The following is a 17,438-nucleotide window of genomic DNA, read 5'->3' as shown; positions in this document are numbered from 1 at the left end:
GGCGGAAATAGTTTCATTCACTACGGCTTCAAGAGTCCTAGTTAATCTACGTATCAACTTACTATTGGTAACTGTACCTATATAGGGAAAGAGGCCTTTATTAAAATCTACATACTTTTCCCATGCCGTCTCAGTGTAATCGACAATTGGGAGATCTCTCCGTTCTCTATTGTGTACTAAATGAATATTTCTATGGTAACAGGAGGAGCTAGGAAAACAGGTGGCAAAAGGAATCCGATGTAACAGGTACCATCCCAATCTAGAGGCAGACGTATATATGCAGTCTGACCACATATGAAGTAGGAATGGCGAGAAGCTCTAAATGAAGACTTGCCTTGATCACTGAATTCTATTACAGTGGTGCATCTACTATGGCCCATATGTATGGAACCATTCTTTCTTACACACAATTCACCCTTAACTGGAAACACTGACATAGCGGGCAAAATTGGTGCAGCTTCGGATTCAACATTCAGGATCATGAGATTAAGTGTAAAATTACCTAATCCATATACTTCATTTTCTAGATCAGTTCCGGTTCTTTTGGGACGACCCTCCTTGTCAGGGTAGCAGACTTTGAGTAATACTAGGTTCAGGTTTCCCCATACCCAATTGTCTTGATAAACTACTGAGTTTGAATCTAAGGAATTGATTAAACTAAACCATGCTCCACAGGAGCCATTGTGTGTAAACGGATATGGAAAGAGGGGCAGAACTCCCTTATAATTCTGATAGGGAGGGAGTCGGCCACATATCCAACAATTGGTAGCATTACTAGTCTGATGGGAATGATGTAACATACTAATGAAAGTGTTATTGCGCAGCGCAAATCTATAAGACAACTCATGCGGGGGTAATTCACTAAAAGAATGTTCAGCAGTAACATTGTAAACATGTTTAGAAATAGGATGATATATGTGCAACAATATACTTGCAGTGATTATTATAAGACTTAAGAAAAACAAAATTAATAACGTCACTGTACAATGACTACGCAGTGATTTACAGTACGCATGTCGTTTCAACATTTTTCCATTTCTTTCTCTATTCAGGTCTAGGGGATACATGTCAGAGACAAATTCAACCGCTTCACCTCGGAGAGGACTTAAACAATCAAATTGTCTGACATATTAGACCGCAGTTTTAATTTGTATTGGTCCCTATCAGTTAGTTCAACCAAAGGAAGCTTTGAGTCAATAGGTGAAGACACACGAGGTGTGGTATTTACATCCGATGGTAGTCCATGAAATTTCTTGATATGACTTGAATGCACCCAGCCTTTCCGGCCTTCGATCTTCACGGCTGTCCTTGTGGTAAGCAAGACTAGTTGCGGCGACTTCCACCTAGGATCCAGCTGAGTCTTCCGGTCAAAGTTCCTCACCAGCACTAGGTCCCCGGGAACTACGTCATGGGGTTTCACCACAGTGTTGTCAGGAAAGGCTGCAGCTACCTGTGAACGACAAGATTGTAGTGCAGACATCAAGGAAGCCAGGTAATCTGTCAGCATATTACAGTCAACATCAGTTATTTTACGGGGTATAGGCGTCCCCCACATATTTGGTGGTCTGCCAAAGATCACCTCATAAGGGGATAGCCCTGTTCGAGAGTGCGCTACCATTCTCATGTAAAAGAGTGCAACTGGTAAGGCTACTACCCAATCAACACCTTTCTCTCTACATATTTTGGACAATCTGATTTTCAGAGTTTGATTATGTCGTTCCACGAGACCTGCTGCCTCGGGGTGTCGGACACAATGAAACTTCCATTGATATCCTAGCAAAAGTGAAACATGTTTCATCAATTCGGATGAGAACGGCTGGCTGTTATCTGAGTAGACAACACGTGGTAAACCGTACCGTGGGAAGAATTCTCGAACTAGCTGTTTGGCAGTAGTCGGGGCAGTGTAATCTGAGACTGGGTAGGCTTCGGTCCAACGGGAAAGAGCGCAGACAACTACGAGAACATATTTGAATCCTCGACATCGTTCCATCTGGATATAATCCATCTGGAGGACTTCGAAAGGGTGATCAGGAGGCTGAAATCCACCCTGTTCTACGGGGATGCTTTTACCTGGGTTAAACTGACAACATATCATACAGGTACGGACTTTTTGCTTAGCTGCTGCTCGTAAATGTTTGTTGAACCAAATGTGTTGAATGCTGTCTAGCATAGCTTTCTCTCCTAGATGCGCTGGACTGTGTATTGTATTTATGATTACTTGGACCATAGAGTCAGGAAGAAACCATACAGATTTCTCCTTCGTCATCCATCCCTGGTCCGTTTGGATCCCTCCTAATTCAGTCCATTTCTTTATCTCGTCTGGTGTAGCATGTGTCTGTATGTCAATTACGTCAAGAGCGGGATCCTTAACCGTCATACAATGTGCTGGTGTCGGGACTATTGTCTTTGTCATGTCAGTTGTGTGTGTTTGAGCAGTCTGTTTAGCTGTTCTGTCAGCTAAATCATTGCCTTGAGAAATGACATCAGTAACTTTCGTATGAGCTTTGCATTTCATAATCGATATCGCAGTGGGTAGATGTATTGCCTCTAATAAAGCGTGAATGAGGGGACCGTGCTGAATGTGGGCACCGTGAGAAGTTAAATAACCTCTCTCTCGCCACAGCACGCCGAAGTCATGTACAACTCCGAATGCATAACGTGAATCAGTGTATATGTTGACTTTCTTATTTGTGGCTTGAATACAGGCTTGTGTCAGAGCAATAAGCTCTGCTGCTTGAGCTGACAAGGTATTTATACGGTTTGTTTCAATGACTTCAGTGTCTGTTGTGACTGCATACGCGGCCACTAAATCTCCTGTACTTGTTCTCATACATGAACCGTCTACATACAACGTCAGGTCTGGATCTGACAATGGGACATCTGTCAAGTCTTGTCTGGGTTTCGTCGTGATTGTAATAACTTCAATACAATCATGAGCTAGTGGGTCTGTTCCGTTTACTGGCAAAAGTGTGGCAGGATTCAATGTGTTACAGCGTCTGATTTCTATATGTGGCTGAAACAATGTCAATTCGTACCCTGTAAGTCTTGCTATGGTCAAGTGTTGTGTTTGTGTTCGGTTCACAAGAACCTCTACTGCATGTGGTACTTGTACTGTCAATGGATGTCCTAACACTATGGCATCGCTTTGTCTGATTGCTAAAGCTGTTGCTGCCACTGATTTCAGGCACGCAGGCAAAGCCTAGGCTACGGGATCTAATGTACTAGAGAAATAGGCACATGGTTTGCGTGATCCTGCTTGTTCCTGAGTGAGTACTGACAAAGCAGTACCTTCGCGTTCCGTAACAAAGAGTGTAAAATGTTTATTGTAACATGGTGTTGCTAAAACAGGTGCTTGACATAAAGCTTTCTTCAAGTATTCAAAAGCTTGTGTGTGTTCCTGAGTCCAAGGGAGGACAGTCGATGTGGCCGCCTCCTGTGTTGTCAACTGAATGAGCGGTTTTGCTAAAAATGCATATTGAGGGATCCACTGCCTACAATATGAAGTGAGGCCTATAAAAGCCCGCACCTCCTTTTGTGTCTTGGGTATTGGCATGTTAGTAATTAACTGAATGCGGTCGGGTGTAAGCTTCCTTCCCTCCTTGGACAGCGAGTGACCAAGGTAAACAACTCGCTGTACACAGAATTGCAGCTTAGAAGGGGACACCTTGTGCCCCTTTTCGGCTAGAAATTGTAAAACCGTCAGTGATGCTTTTTCACATTCAGGTTCGCTTCGGGCGGTGATCAGCAGATCATCGACATATTGAAGCAGTGCAGTGTTGACCGGCATGTGTATACTGTCAAGTTCTCTTTTCAGTGCTTGGCTATAGATGCTGGGGCTTTCTGTAAATCCTTGAGGTGCGCGTGTGAATTTAAAACTTCGTCCATTTAAACTGAATCCGAACAGGTATTGGCTTTCCGGATCTATTGGGACGCTGAAAAAGGCATTCTTGAGATCAATTACAGTAAAGAACGTGGCTTTGGAATCAATGGCTGTCAGTAATGACGAGATATCTGGGACCACAGGGAATTGTGGCACAATGCATTTGTTTAGCTCGCGCAGATCAATAACTAATCGGTATACTGGCGGGGCCTTTGGATCAGTTCGTTTAAGAATCGGAATTATCGGGGAATTACATACATTGGAGTCGGTTTCCACAACCACTCCTTGGGCAATAAGCTCATCAATGATTTGCAGTAAAGCCACTACAGCATCCGGTGGTAACTTGTATTGTCGCATTCGTGGTAGTACCACTCCTGCCTTTAGTGTGACTCGATATGGTGTAATGTTCATGCAACCAACATCAGTAGGGCCTTGTGCCCATAAATGTGTGGGTAAAGTCTGCAGTCGGTGATCCATGTCTCGGGATACATAGTGACCTTTGAAATCACGTAAAAACAATCTTACTCCTTCCGGAGAACAACATATTATAGCTCCTAGAGCTTTCAATGTTTTTATACCTAACAAGTTTTCTGGACATGATTTAGTAAGCAATAAATCTGTAGTTCGTGTCAAGGGTCCAATCGTAAGTGGAAGAGGCTGTGATACTTCATTAACAATAGGTTTTCCTGAAAAACCAAGGGAAATATTCTGTGAGCCTGAGAGGGGTGCCCCTGGAACTTCACTACGTTTTATGGTTGTTCGACTTGCCCCTGTATCAAGTAAAAATTTTCTATCTTGGCCTAATAGTTCACTGTGTACATAAGGTCCTTCTTGGTCTACAGGGACCTCGATAAGGGGTAAGTCAACTTCCCTCTCTAGGCTGGTTCATGCGTATCGTTGATAATCAGGATAGTCGTACTGTGCGGTCTGGTACAGCTGTCGTGTCGTGGTTTGTGTGGCAGCAACAGGCAGCGATGGTGCAGCTGGCACAAACTGTATAGACTGTTGCGGAGCTGGCATGGACTGTGCATGCTGCGGGGCTCCTTGTTCATTCTGATCCTGTCTAGGTGGCCGTGGTCTTTCTTTTGTTATACCTGTGGCTATATTACGCTTCAGGACTGGGCAATCGTGTATGTAATGACCTGGCTGTTTACAATAGTTGCATGTCCCTTTTACAGGTCCTGCTGAATCACCGGACTGTGTCGTACCCTTTTTATGACCTTCAGCTGGAACTGTCTGGGAGACTAGCATTTTCATTTTTGTGTCTTTCATGCGTCTTTGTTCATGTTCTTGTTCCTCTCTAATTCTATTGTGATGATACTGTAACATTTGTAACATCTGTGATGGGGTGTTACCTTGCCAGGTACTTTCAAATTTCAATACTCTATTCTTCACTTGGGGCAAGGAATTTTCAACTAATTTTGTCACAAACAGATGTGGATATGATTCGCTACTTGCTTTTATGCCACTATTTATACCAAAACATTTTTCGAATCGGGCATAGAAATCACTAGTGTCTTCATCTTGCTTTTGTTTGCAGGCCGAGATTGCACCCCAGTCTTCTTTTTTCGTAGTCAATAAACGTGGCAGTACCTGTACTAGTAGACCTGGTAGCATTTTAGTCTTTTCCCCAAGCCCTGAACCTGGACCTCGGGCCTTTTCTTCATTTTCTAATGCTGTCCAATCTATCTTTTGATCTCCCACCTCCCAATCTTTTTCCTTGAGTTTTTCATAAATGCCAGCAGGCATTAATACCTTTAATATTGTCATAATGTCGGGATAGGTGTACTCTCCCATGAGTAACATGTCTTTAATTTCTCGGTGGAAACCCGCTGGGTCTTTGTCATGACTGGGTACCACTTTCTTCATTTCTAACAATTCTATTTTAGATATAGGCGTATATACAAATACACGTTTAAACTCATTATCCTCGCCTTTTATTGGGTGCACTTCTCGTAGGGGATTCTGTCTATCCATGTAATACGTCGTTCTTTCCTTGATGGGCAGTGAGACATGTTCTGGGCATACAAAAAGAATGTACTGCTTTCTGGATTCTAGTATTTCTCTAATTAACTTAGTACCTGAACCTCTCCATCTATTCGTGAGTAATTCAGTCAATATATCAGGTAAGGGACCAGGATCGGAGTGTTGGCTTTTATATAATATAAGGAGTTGTTGAATCATATAAATTCCAGCCAAACGCTGTTCATCTGGGGTGAGGTTCAAAAACGTGTGTGCTACTGTATCATCACCATATTTTCCGGGACTGTCAACCCAATGAACGGCTGACCTGGCTAATTCTTGTTCATCCATAGAATCGAGTAAATGATAACCCCTTCGTTCTCGGAGTAATTTGTCAGCGGTTTGGAACGAATGCTCGGGGGACCTTATATTTATTATAGGTGTTTGGAAATTCCTGTTATTATCTGGACATATCGGACGTATCGGATCAGTAAAACATCTAGTATTATTACAAGATCTTCCTCTGCCTACATAGGCTATGGTTTCTGACTGTCCTGTGGGCAGTCCTGATCCTTCCTCCTCCTCGTTTTGTTCAAACTGGTCTACCGCTAATCTCTCTTCGTGTATGTGTTCTATTTCTTTACGGATCTTTCGGCACATGGCTACTATACATGCTTGCCTATCATGTTTCCCTTCTGATATATTCTGGCTCCATCTGGTAAGAGTTTGCATTGTTTCCGGATCTACCCCCGGTCGGTCTTGATTTCTGATCACACAATTTATGAGGAAACGTAACAGTTCCCCCTGTATCTCCACTTTCTGGTATTCCATAGCTCTGTTAATACATTCAGAATCTCTCCCTGTTTGGACAAAATGATATATATTATCTAGATGCATAGTCATTCCTGGTAGCTTCCCTAAATACATCGCAGCTCGTCTGATACGTAATGATGCCAGGATCATTTCGTCCTCTTTGCCGGGCACAGGGTCATATCTACAATCTACAAGAAGTTCCTTAAGCGTGCGGGAATTTATGAGTTTGGGCGTACGTGGATGTGCTGATTCTTGAAAAGTAAGTTTATTTATTCTGGGTGGCGTAGAAAAAACGTTGGTAGCACCTCCGGTAGCCCCGTCTGGGGTACCGGACGTGAAAGGATTTGTTGAACGCGATTCAGCAACTATAGGTGTGGACACAGCTGTGGAAGCAGCTGTAGGAACAGATGTAGAAACAGATGTGCTTGCCGGAACTTGTGTCAGAATTTGTTGTTGTAGAGGTACAGATACAGGATCTTGGCGTTGAACCCCCCCAGCAGACGGTCTATGTGGTGCGGGGTTAGCATACTCGGGAGCTGCGTCGTCTAAATATGAGGAAAGAAAAACATCTTCTGCGGTTCTGGGATGCCCTTTGGGATGTGCTTTTATTGGAAACAATGGGGGTGGCAAGTCTTTTGGTATCTCCGGAGTAGCCTTAGGTAATCCTTCGGCCAGAAGGGGATACATACCATTCATAAGGGCATTTCTTTGTCTGTCTACTTGTTCTGATTTTACTCGTGTACCTTCTTCAATTAATAGATTTTCACGGACTTTATTTGAATTCTCCTTACTTTTCTCTTCCTGTCTGAGTGCTTTTTCTGTACGTCTATGAGATTCTTTACGCCATAACTCAACGGCGTCTTTCTGTGACTGTCTAGCTTTCCTTTTCCATAACTCTTCCTCTATTTTCATGATGCACTCTGCATCCCAGGTCCCAGCTGCGGGCCACCTCTGACTTTCTGGTAATTCCTTGGTGTAGTCTACCCATAAATCAAGAAATATTATAGCGTCTAAGCCGTGTTTATGATACATGAAGTACCCTGGAGTGTCCCTAGGAGGAATAGGGACAGCTTCTTCGAGTACCCCTTTTCTAGTTGTGATCTGTCTTAATTTCGAAAAGAGCGGCATATTGAGAACTGATCTGATACTTAATCTTGAACACACTTAATACAATAAACACAATAATGAACAGTCATTCATACCACAATATGCAGGACGTATTAACACATTTAACATTTAACATTTAACAATGATGATGATGATCTAAGAAACTAGTCACTAAACATAATACTCGGCATTAACTGAATTATTCTGAATTTATATACTTGATATACTAGATATACTGCTAAACAGTACAGATACACTGCTAAAACAGTGCAGACCGGATTTGTGTACCCAAACCCGTCTTGACCGGCACAACCTATGTGCACGTCAGAACGCCTCCCCAGCAATGGTACTCACCGGGTAGCTCGGAACGGAAGGCCTCGGAACGGAAACTGAACTGAACTGGACTGGACTCGACTCGAAAACTTCGGAACTTCGGAACCTCGGAACCTTGGAACTTCGGAACTTCGGAACTTGGTGGGCCCCTGTATACCTCGGATCTTGCTCTCTCAGCTAGGCTCTGGTCGGGATACTTCGCACTTCTCACCGCCTCGTCTGGGTGTTGATCGCAGCCTCAGTCGCCCCCGCTTGACCGGAGGGAGATACAGGAAATCTTGCTGGTACGCGTTGTTGTCCGTCCAGCTGTGGCAGGAGACCGGGCCTGCAACGCACCGCCGGCGCGTGAGATGAGAAAGTGTCCCTATTCGGGCGCCAATCATGTGGTAAATAATTTAATTACCGGGACTTAATTTGATACAGAAAAATAATAAAAATAGCTCAGTAAAATAAGAGGCAAAATCCGTGGTATTAGAGGTTCGGAATGGGCTTTATTCCAATGGACAATTCGAATTGTGGACTCCAAGTTCCATCACCACGGAGGTTCAGGAAGTGAAGTACAATACATTATTGACAAGTAATCACTTTTATAGAATGGTCATTACAGTGAAACAAATGCAGGAGGCGTAACAATTGATAATGGAGATAAAATCATACATGCGTAACGAAAATGGGTGTAACTGGGTGTAACTAGAAAACGTCATTTAGGTGTGATGTCACAAATGGGTGGATCTATGAGATGATTTCGCAATGTCAGCAGAAATACTTGGCAGAGATGCGCGCGCAGCAGCATGACGTATGATTGACGTGCAACTAGGGGGTAAAGGGGACTTGACATTTAGCTCTACATGTGGAGACAAAAGTCTGGGGGGTCAAGTCAACCTAATCCCAAATCATATCTAACATCCTATGTTTAAAGAACTATGTTATCCACAAAGGAAGGACTCTCGGACAAAACCTATTCTATACTGACTGTGAGTGCGTGTACAAGCGTCTAAATGTCTACATGAGATGCGAGGGCAGAAATCTTCCATAGTGACAGGGCTATGAATTACTTGCATAAAGACAGAGAAGCCGGGCCCTTTGCTCGGTAGCTGAAAGAATGTTTACTTAAACTACTAGACAGGAATGCATCGGATAGGGAGCGGAGCAGATAATCTTGAAGGTGAAATACAGTTTTTGGCAGGCAAGCAGACCGGCCAAGTCAGGCACCGGTAGCCGCACAGGGAGTAAGACAAAGTTCATGGACACAGATGCGAGCTCAAACTGGAGCTGTCGGAGGCAGAAAGCAGGGAAAGACTTGATGGCAGAATCAGGGCCTACTCGCCTGAACTGAAAAATGGGATAACTGAGCCATATAAAGTCGGTGGCCTTTTGTACTTAGGAATCGAATATCCAGCCCATTCATGGCGGATCTGAAAGAGGACATGTTGACGGTGGACGCACATGTGTTTGCGTCTTCATAACTGGAATTGGAGGAAACATACATGTACTTGTAGCATGTACATGGAACCGTTGGGGTCCAAGATAGGGGACATAACTGATCATAAAAATCCATATTTCCACAGTTTGGACAACACAAAGATCATGGTGTTTCCGGACTACTCCCGCGAGGTACAGAAACAACTCAAAACGTTTGATTCTGTAAAGGACAAGCTACGTCAAATGCGAATTACATACATGCTTTTGTTCCCCGCCAAACTTAAAGTGATATATCAAGACAGGACTCTGTTCTTCAATACTCCAGAGGAGGCATGACACTGGTTGGAGGAGCGCCCCATGCCAAGAACATCAGAAAACACACTGGCACCCTCGGGGAGATTCCCATCAAGAAACGGTAATAAGCCCAAACCGCGGTGGCTCAAAGGGAGGAATATGGAGATTGCACACAGCGGAACACAGAGAGCTACGCCATATCGTAGTAGGAGAATAATAGGATTGGCGGCCCGGTCCTCCGTCTCCGAGCGTTTACATCACACAGAGACACTCAAGGGACCGAGGATATGATAAGACAGCGCTCTGTGGATTGCACGGATCAAGATATCACGACAGACTCGGAGGGTGAGCATCCATTGCTGCAGAACATTAACCTCCTGGAGAATCAGGCAGAGATATCTACCGAGATAGATAATCAGACTCAACAAGCAAGTGCGGAAGAATGATGTGCAGAAATTGGCCCGGAGAACCGTAAGGATAATCTAAAGACAGTGGACCTTGCACGCCACCCCACGTGTGCTGTATATCCTTTTCAAATTTGATTTTGGGTTTTTGTTCTTTCATGCAGGGATATTCCTCATCACTGTCCTCACACAAAATGAACAATCCAAACACTTCAAAAGAAATATCAGCACTAACAGCATGCAGGCCTCAACGTTAGGTAGCTGACTTGGGGTGGGCAGACCTGGTTAAATAGAGCCCAGAAGGGCAGCAATCAGTTTGAGAGGGTAAGTTCGGGTGGGTGGGCGACAGACTTCTCTAATCCATACACGATAAAGTTGGTCCTATTGACGCAAGGGATAGTCTGTTGGATGACGGGGGAGTATGGGAGGGTGGGGACTAGGGCAGGGGAATGGGGTTTTTATATTGTTAAATGGCATCATGGTGAGCAGGCAGTTATCAAAGGCACACAGACACAGCTGGAATGGGGTGATATAGACGACCGAAGCATCAAGACAGTCACACTGATTCATCGCGATGGCCACACCTAACATGGGGACATATTCGGTCCTCTCCTGGAACCTGAACGGGATGGGCAATAAAATTAAGAGGGGATTAGTGGCGACATACTTTAAACGACTGAAACCGGATGTAATCTTACTGCAAGAGACACACTTAAAGGGGACTCTCTGAGGGTTTATAGGCCGCAGGGCATATAAGACACTAGCACATGCCGGGTTCTCAACTGGGGCAAGAGGGGTAGCAATACTGATTAGGAAAACCCCGCCTTTTCGAATTGAGCGTACGTGGACAGATCCAGGTGGCACATACGTCGCGGTAAAGGGGATGTGGGACAGGAGAAACATTACTCTCATTAGCGTATATGCACCCCCCAGACTACAGAAACAAACACTAGGAAAACTAGCGACAATCTTGCTAGAAGCTAGATCAGACACACACATCATCGGGGGACACTTTAATGATGTAATGGATCCCACAATGGATCGTACGACTACCCAACAGGAGGTACTAAGGAGACGCCACTCAAAAAGTTCACCGACACACTGGCACTCACAGACGTATGGAATAGGCAACACTTTCAGACCAGAGCCTATTCCTTTTACTCGGGAGCACACAGCGCCTTCTCACATCTAGATTATATACTAACTCCAGTGGGAGAATTGGGAGACATACATAAAGTGGAATTTCTGGCGAGAGGCCTTTCAGATCACTCGCCACTGTGGCTCACGGTGGACACTCGGACACAACGCTCAGCAGGGGAATGGAAACTCAACCCATGGGAACTCAGAGACCCACAGGTGGCCAAAGAAATTAGGATAGATTCTGAACTTTTCTTTAGTGAGAATATGGGGTCAGTAGACTCAGCTATTACTCTTTGGGAGGCCTACAAACTGATATTGAGAGATAGAGCCCAAAACATCATAGCTCACAAGAAACGAAAGGAAGGAGAACAAATTGCAGGGCTGGAATCCCAACTACTGCAACTGGAAACACAGGCCAGCACAAGTAGTGACCTCTCACTGCAGCGTAGAATGCAAATTCTCAGAAGGGAATATTCTGCATTGGCTACAAAGGACGCACAACATGCGATACAAGCCATGCACCGCCGGCTATATGATGCAGGGGACAAAACAGGCCGTCTGCTTGCATGGCTCAGTAGGAAAGAATTAGAAAACAGGTGAGTGGCACAGATACAGACTGATACCGGCCAGACACACGACACCCCTTTAGCAATAGCCAACGCATTTGCAGATTATTTTGAATACTTTTATACACAACGTGAACTGGCAGGACCCAAACCATACACCCTACCTCCAACAAGTGCATCTTCCGAAGCTGACAAACAGTGATTCACACATGTTGGATGGGACAATCACAAAACAGGAAATTGTAACTCCCATTGGCCAGCAGAAGACTGGCAAGGTCTCGGGCCCAAATGGGCTCCCCCCGTAATTTTTTAAGCAGAACGTGACACTCTTTTGCCCACACCTCCTTCAACTATACTTGGAGGCACATGAGACAGGTGGTCTCCCTAGAGACTTGAGGACTGCCACAATCGTGGTGATCCCCAAAGAGGTCAGACCACCGCAGAAGTGTAGCTCATATAGACCGATTTCCCTCATCAATATGGAAACTAAAATACTGGCTAAGATATTAGCCACCAGACTTACGAGGGTCATATTGGGACTCATACTTTGGGACCAATCTGGCTTTATGCCTAAACGACAAATCACACATAGTACAGCGGGGTGAGAGGAAAAACCCTCTTCGACCTCCCGCTTATTAACTGAATATCACAAAAAGAAGAGGGTTAAAAACAGAATTACGTGAAGAACCATAAGTGTGTGGGAGATACACCAATTTAGTAAAACTGTCTTCACACACAGCAAGCTGTGTCGTGTTTCATCATAGGGCTGCTACTACACCTCCGCGCCAGCCAAACGCTGGAGGTGGAGCAATAGGGGAGGGGAAAAAAAGAAAGACAATACAACACACATTATAAGTGGAACCAAAGGTGAGCTGAAAGTACAGAACCAGTGATAATCAGTGATATAAAACCGATACCGGGAAATCCTTATTCCAATTTTTATGTTAGGTGCCCAGAACCGATTTAAAAGACCAAAAACGTGGGTGGTAGGTTGGAGAGCTTATAATGAGGTTCCAACCCCCCCACTCTGCATAAATGTCGACATGTTTCAGCCAGCACTAAATAATAACCCGGCTTTCCTCAGGGCCTCTCACCACACAAGTTCCTAGGTGTAGAACCTTCCTCCTCCCAATTTGGAAGATAAAGGAAAAAACACCTCAAGTGAGGTCGCTCGCCTTTCGAGAGGAACCTATAGTGATTAAAAAAACAAATAGATAACATAAAAATGGTGAATACTACCCAAACACACATTAATAAAGATCTTCACAGAAGCATACTCACACCTCCCCTCATGTGAGGTTGAAGGTGGTTGCTTTCAGTCACAATGTCAATATAGCTACTGGCTATAACCTCCCCGTAATAGATATACAAATCAGGAGGTGTAGTTATGAACAATAAACTACAAAATAATAAAATAATTGCTCAGAAGACACCACAGTATCACCCGGCACCATTCACTGTGCCCAACTTACCGAGTTTATTGAATTAGTAAACTCGAAATGGCAGGGGAGTGAGGACAGCCATCCACACGTACTCTCTGTGAAAAGGTAATGCTAAGATAAGTATTTGAATTGTAAAGAAATATATTGCACACTCAAAGAGCTTCTGTTATCAAGCGCCAAATGGTGTCCTGTCATCAACTTAAGTTTGATTTGTGCACAATCGTCTAATACACATACTAATGCTAACTATCTCTCGTACCGGGAAGTTTTTTTGTTGTTGTTACCCAGGTTTGTATTAACAAGTATATATACATACGTACGGGACAGCTATAGTATAGAAACAGTCCCGGAGTCACCACATGACTTTGGTTGATTATTGCTCCAAAGAGATTCTAACAAACTGCCTTTGTTGCTGGAAGAAAAATGCCCCGTATAGATTAAATATTCGAGACCCCCGTTACTTTTTCCTCCAATGGCATAACCTATTATGCTTTGCTTTTAAATGTCCCCTAGGTCCCGCTTACTGCTTTCTAGGTCAGGTGTCCGCCACCGTATTTCGTTTCTCCTTCTCCGCCGCGTAGGATACTAAACAAGCGTTTCCTCCTAACTTTTGAGGACGTCCAAGCCATGCCCCTCACGGGACGTTTTCCCACGTGACCCATCGACAGCGTCGGTGTCATGGAAGGAACACTAGAGCGCGTGAGGAGAGTTAATTACTCATTTCTTCGCATTCAGTTAGAAGTTCCCGGTTCGAGCCCCTAGGCCTGCCGTTTTCGAGAAGAATTATTTTGTATATATTTATACAAGAGAATTTGATGTTCTTTAAACATATACATATATGTTTTATTGAATAACTTGGGGGTATAGAATAACAACTCCCAGTAGTGAAGTACAGCGATGTTATTAAAATACAACCAAACTGTAAGGATTTTGCCACACATGCCCGTTCCGTCAATTATATAGTCCAATCATGGCAGTAAGGACTCTGTGGAATAACTCAATAGCTAGATGATGAGTCTGTAATAGTGAAAACCCTCATAAGGCTGGTGAGGCTGAGAAAGGATTTGGGGCATAAAAAGACCCAATGTAGATCAAAGCACAGAGAGGCCCATAATGTGACCAAAATATAATGTAACCTTCCTACTTGCTCATTAGAAGAAGCCAAGTATCTATTATTTGTTAGCACTAGAGCAAAGGTAAAAGGAACAGAGACACCCCAGACATACCATATCAGGCAGTATAATATCTCTAATGAACGTTGTTAAAAAGTTAAAGGTTAAGTAGCAATATCATCCAGATTAATCTAAGGATTCAGGAGACTATTCCAAGGGATATCGTCATTCAATCCCCTGGTGGAACTTCCAACTCTATAGATCCATTTCTGTTCACGTAAGAAAAGGGCTCTTTCTGGATTTCCACTACTCAAATTGATGTTAGATTTGTCTAGCACTGTCCAAAAGAAGTCCTCAGCCGAGTGCTTCTTTTCTTTGAAATGGTTAGTCAATCTGCTCATTGTTCGCTGACATCTGAAGGTCGACCTATGCTCTATGATCCTTATCTTGACACGGCTCGTCGTCATACCAAGGTATACTAGATCACAGGGACACTTCAGCAAATAGATTACATAGGCAGAGTTACAGTTCGTATGATTCCGTTGTGCCTAAACGATCGACAAGGCACAACCACCGGAGGCTGCATAACTGGTTGGAGTGGCAACCACTAAAGAACACCCACATTTCATCCTGTCTCTAGATGCCGAGAAGGCTTTTGACACTGTCCATTGGCCATTTCTTATGGTAGTGTTGGAAGAATATGGGTTTGGCCCAGTATTTAGGCATTGGATTGCCGTTCTCTATGAAAAACCACTGGCTAGAACCAGAGTCAAAGGGGTGGTGTCCGAGGAATTTTCGATCGGCCGGGGCACAAGACAGGGATGCCCCTTGTCTCCCCTGCTTTTTGCACTTGCCTTGGAGCCTCTTGCATGTGTTATCAGGGCACACCCAGATATAACGGGATTTCGGGGTCCAAGAGAGGAGGGATCGGATGAACGCATCTCACTATATGCGGATGACATACTGATGTATGTCACAAAACCGGAGACATCATCCCCAATATAATGAATAGTTGTGAAACATACGGAGCCCATTCGGGATACACAATTAATTGGGATAAATCATGCCTTTACCCGGTGGGAGGTGGTAGTGTGCCCGAGGCAACTCCAATTGGCCCCCGAGGCTATTACATTTCTGGGTATATATGTTACGACAAATGCGGCAGTGGCACTGGAATGAAACGTTGATAGGGTACACAGGGAATTTCGGATGAATGTTGACAGGTGGAAGACCTTGCCGCTTACTCTGTTGGGCCGGGCTGCACTTTATAAAATGATAGTGCAACTGAAGTTCTTATATGTCTTGCAAAACACGTATCAATGGATCCTGGAAGAGGTGTTCACTAGAATAGAGGGAACCCTGAGGACGTTGCTCTGGGATGGGAAACCACCGAGGATAGCGATGGAGACATTACAACGCAAAACTCATCTTCAAGACTTCGAAGTTTATCGTGAATCTTTGGGGATACATTACTCATCTGTTTGTTTATTGACTGTGACGAATAATTTTGTCCGTTATATCTGTATTTAAGTTGTGTGCTGAGCCACTCCTGTCTTGTGCATTTTTTGGGTGATACCAAATATTAGGGGCGTATGAAGGTCACGTCCCTGGCTTCTTGCACCACATCTCTTTTCATTTATAATACTGTATCACATTTTCTTGATTGGTGCAGTCTTTTCGAGTGCCCTGACCTTCTTATCTCTTCCATATCAGACATTACAACGCATCCAATACAATGGCGGTATTTCCCTGCCTGACATACGGGCCTATTATTGGGCAACCCATCTCGTAGTGAAGAATGAATGGGAACATATTGATAGGAACCACCCCACATATGCGCTTGAACACACACAATTCGTCACACATCCATATACGGATTACATTTACGGGGGAAAGGGATCCACACGTCTCCTAATAGCCACACAGATTGTGATAGCAATCTGGAAAAAGGTGGAACGACAGATGACATGGGCAGGTCGAGTGACAAAGGAAACCTCGCTCTGGGCGGGCAACAGACTTAAAGAAATTGCAAAATTGAGATGTTTCCGGACATGGGACCTGCTGGGCATATCACAATTGAAAGACGTAGTATCGAGGGAAACTGGTAACATTCTCACACCTCCAGACAGAGTATGCGATGGCCAAATCCCAACATTACAAGTATTTACAACTGGTACATGCATGGCGGGCACAACATATTGACACAACAGGAATTCCAGAATATGCACTGCTAGAGGGTCGCCTCTTGATGGGAGAAATAGGAGACAAGGCATTCTCCTGGACGTATAGGACCATCATCAACAACAAGCCAGACTCCTTACAGAAGTTGAAGACCAAATGGGAGCTAGATGTGGGGGAAATAAGAGAACCTGGACTGGGAAATGGCGCTGATGCATCCTCGCAAGGTGGCCATTAAATCAAGATTACGATTGATCTAACTCAAATATTTACACAAGGCGCACAATGATACGGCATGTCTATTTCGAATAGGGAGAGTGGAGGAACCCAACTGCCTACTACCTTCTTTCATACGATTTGGGAATGCTCCCAGATTCAGAGATACTGGGTGAATCTGTTAGAAGAGCTGGAGGCCATTCTGGAGGGGATGATCCCCTTGAACCCGCAGTTAGTCCTGCTAGGAATTCTCACAGAAGTTGATCTTCCTAGGACAAAAGTATTGCTACTCCAGCTGGGACTGGTGGTGGCGAAACGTGACCTGGCCAGGACATGGGGGGAGGTGTTATGCCCATCACTGACTGAATGGAAGCGAAGCATGGACATGTATATGCTGGGGGAGAAAACGACCTATCAGGCAAGGGGCTGTCCCAAAAAGTTCTGGAGAATATGGAAGCCGTGGCTTGAATACTATGGACTTACACTTCCTGAATCCCAGTGAAGTCCTGGGATGCGCGAGGCAGGAGGTTGGGGGGTGGAAAAGAGGGGGACCGATGGGACATGTAATT

The 17,438-nt window shown here is 44.3% G+C and overlaps 1 protein-coding gene across 3 annotated transcripts in view; it reads left to right on the top strand.

Annotated features, from left to right (window-relative positions):
* The window catches only part of LOC146813001 (C-type lectin domain family 2 member E-like), a 398,453-nt gene that overhangs the window by 49,016 nt on the left and 331,999 nt on the right, over positions 1 to 17,438 (top strand). The window lies entirely within an intron of this gene.

Source organism: Triturus cristatus, chromosome 7 (genome assembly GCF_964204655.1).
Source record: "Triturus cristatus chromosome 7, aTriCri1.1, whole genome shotgun sequence".
In the NCBI taxonomy this organism is placed as follows: Eukaryota; Metazoa; Chordata; class Amphibia; order Caudata; family Salamandridae; genus Triturus; species Triturus cristatus.
This window is presented reverse-complemented; position numbering and strand designations above follow the sequence as displayed.